This window comes from Mastomys coucha, unplaced genomic scaffold (assembly GCF_008632895.1).
Source record: "Mastomys coucha isolate ucsf_1 unplaced genomic scaffold, UCSF_Mcou_1 pScaffold1, whole genome shotgun sequence".
Classification (NCBI taxonomy): Eukaryota; Metazoa; Chordata; class Mammalia; order Rodentia; family Muridae; genus Mastomys; species Mastomys coucha.
Genome location: NW_022196891.1, coordinates 3,460,290 through 3,467,634, shown reverse-complemented (window position 1 = coordinate 3,467,634; position 7,345 = coordinate 3,460,290). Strand labels below are relative to the sequence as shown.

The 7,345-nt window shown below is 39.1% G+C and overlaps 1 protein-coding gene across 1 annotated transcript in view; it reads right to left on the bottom strand.

Annotated features, from left to right (window-relative positions):
- Serpinb11 (serpin family B member 11) overlaps window positions 1-2,888 on the bottom strand; it is a 21,831-nt gene extending 18,943 nt beyond the window's left edge. Inside the window, exon 1 of the mRNA XM_031340744.1 lies at window positions 2,781-2,888. The gene's annotated coding sequence lies outside the window, so the exon portion shown is untranslated. The remainder of the gene's footprint in view (window positions 1-2,780) is intronic.
- Window positions 2,889-7,345: the final 4,457 nt, after the last annotated feature.

Sequence of the window (7,345 nt, the reverse complement as noted above, 5' to 3'; positions counted from 1 at the left end):
GGCTGGCTTGCCCTTCCTTCAGTCTCTTCTCCATAGTTAATCTCTGCAACTCCTTCTGTGGGTATTTGTTTCAAAACAAAAATATTTCAGGGGGCTTTGCTGATCTTGTGCCACTGTGCGGTCTGAGTCTCTGGAGCTAGACACTGCCCGTCAGCTTAATCTTCATACAGCTCTCCATAGCATCTGTAACAGTTAGTGTCCTTGGAAAACACGTATTTGGTAATCTTAACAATAAAAGTCCACCCAGTACTGAGGTACATCCAAGCTGGCCTCTCTCCATATTATAGTCTGTACTGGGTGGAGTTACTGGGTGAAATCACATTCTAGGATGTAACTTCAAGTGTAATTCTTTTCAATTTATGCCATTTTGATTATAAAGTAGTCACTGAAGCCTGCAATTACTGAGACTTCTTAAAAGACTTTAGAGTACAGTAGGGTCACTTACTGTGTTCTGTACTTTTTAAAATTCTGTTTCTTTCTTTAAATCCTGAGTAGAAAAGCTTGAAGCATGAGCCTCCTGCCCCTGGGAGCCAGCATCCTGGGACTACACAGGTCCCTCTCCTCTTTACTCACCACTTTAAGCTAATGTACTCTTTCACCCCATTCTCAGACCATACTTTAATTTCTTTAGACAATACCCTTTATTTGTATGTGTTCTTGTAAAATATTAATTTTGTTGGATCATATACTTTTTAGCTTTCATAAACAATCTTCTGTTAAGTGGTTCATTCTTCATTTAGTACTGTATCTTTAGGATATATCCACGTTGCTCCAGATATACCACTTCTGCTATTGAATTCTTTTATTTTCATCATATGTTAGCCTATTTACTCCCTAGGACTGACACTTCAATGGCACCCTGCACCACAGCATCATAGGAAGTGCTGTGAAGATCGTCTTCATATACCTTGTTTACATACATACGCTAAAATGCCTTTGAGAAATAAGTGATTGGATCACAGGGTCCACATATACACTAAGTACTGTATGTGTAGGATTCAGAGTGTTTAGTCTTGAAGAATGAGCTAAGCCTCTGCAGTTCTGCAGAGGATAGATTGAGAGCTTGAGAAACTGCACACTATTAGGACTGGAACTGTGGTCCATCTCTTCTGAGCCTCCTGTTTCTCCCAGCCACTGCCACATGCTATTAAGTAATGCAAGAGCTTTGGCAGCTAACTTCAACAGATAAGAGTAAATAAACAGTACAGCTCACCTGCCCTCACAGCTGAATCTGACAGCTAAATTTCCAACAAGGAACAAAAATGCTGAGTTCATATTAATAAAGATGTTGGAAATTAAATTTGTAATTACAATACTGTCATGGGCTTTGTTGTGTGCAGGTTTATAATACAGCGTTTAAGATGTCTATAATCTCAGTTCATTCTCTAGAATACTACCTTTATAGCTACAAGCACAAATCTTTTATAACAGTTCTAGTTTCAAAATTGCATTCAATTAATTTTATGCTCTAGCCTTTACTGATATCTTTGAACATCTGGGTGATTGTCTTTGCATAAAAAGAATTAGGTGAATTACAGATTTTGGTCCAGTGAATATATTGGGTTTTTTCACTAGAATTATCATTCTTTGAGGGGAGGAAAATAAATTTATGAACTTTTCAATGTCTTCATGTTTGCCCCAGAACAAATATATACTAGAGAAAATACCACTGAACATTTTATCACTTCTAGACTAATGAATACTGAGCAGTCAATTTACATGAAGAAAAACACACCGGGTAAAAGTCTAAAAGCATATGAATCCTGAAAGACATGTGTAGAACCCATCATGGCCAAACCGATCTGCAGAGGAAAAGTTGGGAGCTTCATGGAAGATGGTGCAGTGGAATTTGAAAAGGAGAGAATTTTAGAAAGCTTCCTTGAACATCTATATACTTTTCTGACTATATTTTAGGACAAGAAATATCTTCCAGGAAAGTTGAATGTGTAATCTAAAGCTAGCCGTGGGAGAAAAGGAAGCAAAGAAAGATACCTAAGCCTCTTGTCCTTTTTAGGTTTACAAAAATGGATTCAAGAAGAGAAGATTCTATTCAAGGAATGTCAGGAAGGGAACATGCATCAGAAATAGGACTGTACAGAGGTGCAAAGTCTTGGTCAGCTCTTTCAGAGCACATATATGACAAAGATCCCCGCTTCTTACAACCTGAGCACTGCCTGGTAAAAGAACACACAGAGAAACTCACAGACACAGACACAAAGAAGCACACAGAAAAAAACAACACAGACCACCCGACCTAGAGAGAGGGGGGAGGGAGAGAGAGATACAAACACAGAGAAAGACATAGAGAGAGAGGAATTTACAGATAGACACAGACACAAACACATACACAGACATACACACTCAGAGAGGAACTTACACACATGCATACAGACACACACACACACACAAACAGACACACACACACACATGCTTCTATATGCACACAGAGAAATACCACAGAGACAAAGGGACAATACTTATCTAAAGAATTAGGATTAATACTAAATAGAAAATATAATCCACAATTTCTTCACCAAAACAATCAGATTTATGAGATATAGTTGGCCAAATTAATGGTTTTATCTATGCACATTTTCAATGATATTCAACTATGGTAATAACCTTATCAAAAGGTCAGTGAAGAGCCACATTTAGTTAAATAATAAGCTACCCCCTCATATGACTCATTACACACTTGTTAAAGTGTCATCTTTTGACTCTTATTTGTCTCCCTCTGACAACAATTTCTACTCATAAAGTACGGAACGATTTCTCCTTACCTTTGCTGCTTTCTGATGGTGATGGGAACGGTTTAGCAGGTTAGACTAGAGCTGTGTCCCTCCAAAGGAAATGTAAGCCTTCACTTTTTGCTCCTCCCTTTCTGCTGTGTTGTTATGATTCAGCCCTTCACCTGCTGAGCAGGAAGTATGACTCCAAGAAGGAAATCCTCCTGAAGGCCATATAGTGGCTTTGGAAGAATTACCAATGAATTGTGCTTTCTGGATCACATTATACTTGTTATTCTCGCCCTGCTTTAGGAACAAAGAATCATTAACAAACCTAACTTCCACTGAAGGAAATCTAGCTATCTTTCTAAAAAGACTAGCATGAACATGTCCCATTGATAGAGCCCATGTCAACTTTCCAGGGGTTGTTGGAGTCATTATAAACAACACAAAGTCATGGAGTCAGAAGGATTCTGATGGTGACAGATGCTCCGTGGTTGGAGGCACATTTATTTCAAAATCTTCTGAACACTTTTCAGGGAGCGTGGGCCTTATTTATAGCTTCAGCAGTCTAGTAGCAGATAATCCCTGTCCCATAAAAAGACCACCACAGTGTGCTCAAGCCAGAACTCTCCTGTGATTTCTATAGAAATGACTGCTACCAAAAAGATATAAAAGCCTCTTAGAGCAAAAGCCATCAGTGGTGATGAGGTGCACGGCTAAGACAATTCAGAACAGGGAAGAAACTACAGACCTAAGATAAGTTGAAAGCCACTGATAGATATTTAGACAGAGCAGTAGCTAGAATTATAAACAAGAGAAACCCTTATGGTCTACCTAAAGGCCAGGCTTATGCATGCAATTCACAGCCCAGATTCGCTAGGATGGTACCAGTACCTGTCTGAAGCTACAAAGACAGACTATGTGTCTTTATGGTAGAAGAAAATCATTTATGACCAGTTTTCTCCCTCTTCTTATCATGCAATATGCCTTTCCTTAGTTGCAATTAAGTAATCGTATAAGATGCAAAACCATGAAAACTTGTGTGTAAAATGTATGTTTTCACGTACTCTTCAATATTCTCATAAACATAGTTTTATATAACCAACCACATGGGACTAAAAGAGGTTTCCCTACTCTCCAATGTCTCTGCTCAGTCAGTACTTCCTTTTCATGTGATCTAGCACCAGCTGGAGTCTGATGGTTCGGAAGGCTCTTATCCTGTTATGACTGATCCTCTACCTCCTTATTTTATCTCCGTCTCTCTTAAGATCCATAGAAAAATTATTGACGGTTTTTTAACATTCCTTGGTGTCTAAGAATTAGGTTCATCAAAGAAAAGTCTCTCTATTACTCATGCTGAGTACAGCTCTATTATTTTCCCCTGTTAGAAAGGAAGTGATTGTTTCAGATTTTTTCCTTGTGGGTGGAAGGATTTCCATTAGCCCAATACCCTACTCCTTAACAAGTCATTTGCTTCTTCTGTCCTAAGATCTTTATCTGGAGTCCTTGAAAGTAGAGCCAAAGAGAGAACACAGACATGTATTTTCTTTGTGAAGTGATTTTAATGAGCGTGAAAAGAAGCAAAGCATCTGCTTTGATTGCCATTGAATTGACAAGGGTTGCAGTGCCTCCAACCTTCAGGGAAAGTGACCAAAAAAGGCCCTAAAGCTATCTGTACCGTGGAAGAAAATAAAAGAAGCATTCATCTATTGTCTCAAATTCTGTGCCACAAGGAGAGATCCAAAATGTTACAGGGCATTGTAATGTGTGCATGATGGGTGTTGGCACATTGCTCCACAGCATCAGAACATTCTGGAGTTCAAAGCAAGGTATGAGGAAAGATGTTTTCAGATGTGATGAGAACACATGTTTAAGGCCTTAAATGACTAGTAGCTCTGCCATAGCTACATTAAAGCATAGGATGACAAACCCTGAGTGTCCAACATAGCCTCTTTATGGGTTTTAGAAAGAAGTGGTCCTCCTTTCACAAGGAGCCAAGTATCACAAGAGGTGTAGCTTCTTATTTTATTCCTCTTACTCTTAGCTTCCCTAAGATGGAGCCCCATACTGATATGACAATAATCACAGTGACTAGTTCATAATTTTCAACCTTCAATCTATATAATACATTACTATGGGGAAAAGTGGAACCGTGTTACCAGACAAAAAACTGGGAAGATTGAGCAGATTCAGAAACCCTGGTATTTCTCATATCTGAAAATGGTAGGAGTTTCAACAACTCCCTACCCAGTTCCTGTCTTGTAACACACGACCATGATATCCCACATGAAAATCATGACCACTAGTCAAAGCGCAAGAGTTATCTATGCTAATGAGGTATCTAGATGGGCCAACCCAAGGATTTGACCAATAAGCTTCCTTTCCCAGACATTCCTGCCTACAAAAGATATATAATCTCTGGTTCATCCTGAGTTAGTCATATGCACCCATTTTTCCACGATGAACAAGGAATAAACAGTTCAGATAAGAAAGGACTGCCTCTCTCATCAAGAACAGCTGTAGGGGTTGGGGGTGGGGAGCCATCCCTGCCGAAGGTCCCTCTGCACTCTGGACACAGACATTCACCCCCAAACTAAGCAGGAGTTCCACCTCTCTGAGCCCTAAGCTCATCACTCTCACTAGCCTGCATGACCCCCTTGTTCCTGACTTCACTTGTATCCATCCCAGTAGCTAGATACCTGGGAGTTTGGGAACCCCTACCTCCATGACCTCAGCCTACCCTGTTTCTCACTTGACCTACCCTGTTTCTCACTTGAGCTGGGGCCCCCATCTTAGGCTGCGTTCCGCCACCCCTAAACCCTAATGGTGAAGAGGATGGGCTGTAGACTGACGCCCTTCTTCTGCCTGACCAGAGTTCAGACACCCCAGCAGCAAGACTGAATGTGGGACCACACATTACACATTATCATGCTGTGCTGTTAGTGTTGCTATCTTTGTGTCTGAATTCTTAACCTTTCTCTCAACATTTTTTCAGGACAATGCTTGTTTTGGGTCACATAGTACTTGTGTTAGTTGTAACCAACAGTCCTTGTCAGATTGTTATAGGAGATTTTTTCTTTCTAGAAAAAAATTGTAGGTAAACTGCAGGGACAGTAGATCTTCACGAAAGGCTGTTGAGGGTGTGCTATGAGAGGGGCCTAGGCTCCAGTAGGCTGGGTGCACACCTTTTTAGACTTGGAAACCAAATTATGTTGTGGTGTAGATGGTGCTAGAAAATACAAAATTGAAGGTTTTTGTTAAATTAGCATTAACATAGGCTCACTGAAGAAAACTATAGCGTGCATCTCAACTTTATGCCTTCCCAAAACTTTCCAAGGTAATGGGGTACCTGGAGCTGCTGCGCCATATCATCTCCAGTGTTGACAGCTTTGATTATAGGGTAAAGGGTCCATACTGATGCTGCGAAGAGAAGGAAAAGGATTCACTATGGGCTGAGAAGTTCCGATGGGATGTCTTTAAATACATAAGAATATCTCCATCGTTATACAGTCGAGAAATTTCAAAAGTACTATTTATCTTAAATTCTAGTCTGCCTTGGTATAATAAACTTTTTCTAGAGCTTCACTTCTTTGGCATCTACTTAGGCAAATATAGCAAATATTAACAATAAATGACATTTTATAAACTAAAACATGGGGTTAAGAAAGAGTCATAGGCATCAATTTTAAAAGAAATGGTGTAAAAATTTAGAATTTTTACCAAAATTTGGAAAATGTGGAAAGAGGAGGAAACTGATGAGGATAAGTATCACAAGACAGGTGAGAAATTAATTTGACACCAAATGAGACACAGACTTTCCTAGACCCAAGAATAGAGTAGAGAACAGTATATATACATATATATATCAAAGGTGAATGTAAAACCTAAAATATTTCCTCATGATCATGGACTTCCTTTTTACCATACCTGACACTTAGAAAACATTCAATAACCATTTGTCAAAGAAAGTTGTTCACTTTTGTATTTGGGGTGAAGAAAGTGTATTCAAGGTCAAGATAAAAAAAGGGGTCAAAGCTTACAATGACAGCTTGAAGCCTTGACAAAACAGCCTATATCAGGCTCCCTTGCCATCTAGAGCCTAGAACATATCCCACTGTAAAGAAAGCCAAGAGTGGGATGCTAACAAGATGTTTGCTTAGATTTTCGAAGTTCTCATCTTTCGGATTTCCTAGGTACTTAGAACATGATACTCAAACCCAACTATATTTTTTTTCATCATTTTACGATGAATCATTTCAAAGTGGGGCTTTTCAATAATATATTGCTACTCTTACTTTCCCATGTATAAAACAATTCTTTCAGAAGAAGCCACGTCATATAAAAACCACGAATATTTTTAATTACCCAAAGTTCTTTCCATTTAGTCAGACTAGCCCTTAACAAAGACTTGCATATAAGAAAACAGAAAACAGTGTGCTAGGACATACCCAAGAGAAATAATCAACAATGTCAATGTTGTCTTTTCCAGGCAGTAGAGACAACCTTTAAACTACAATGAGCACTTGAGTGTACAAAGGTGTGTGCTTCATACAAAAACCTTGTTACTTTTATCTATGCACTTGAAAAAGTTTTCCCAGGAAAATCAAGAGAAATCA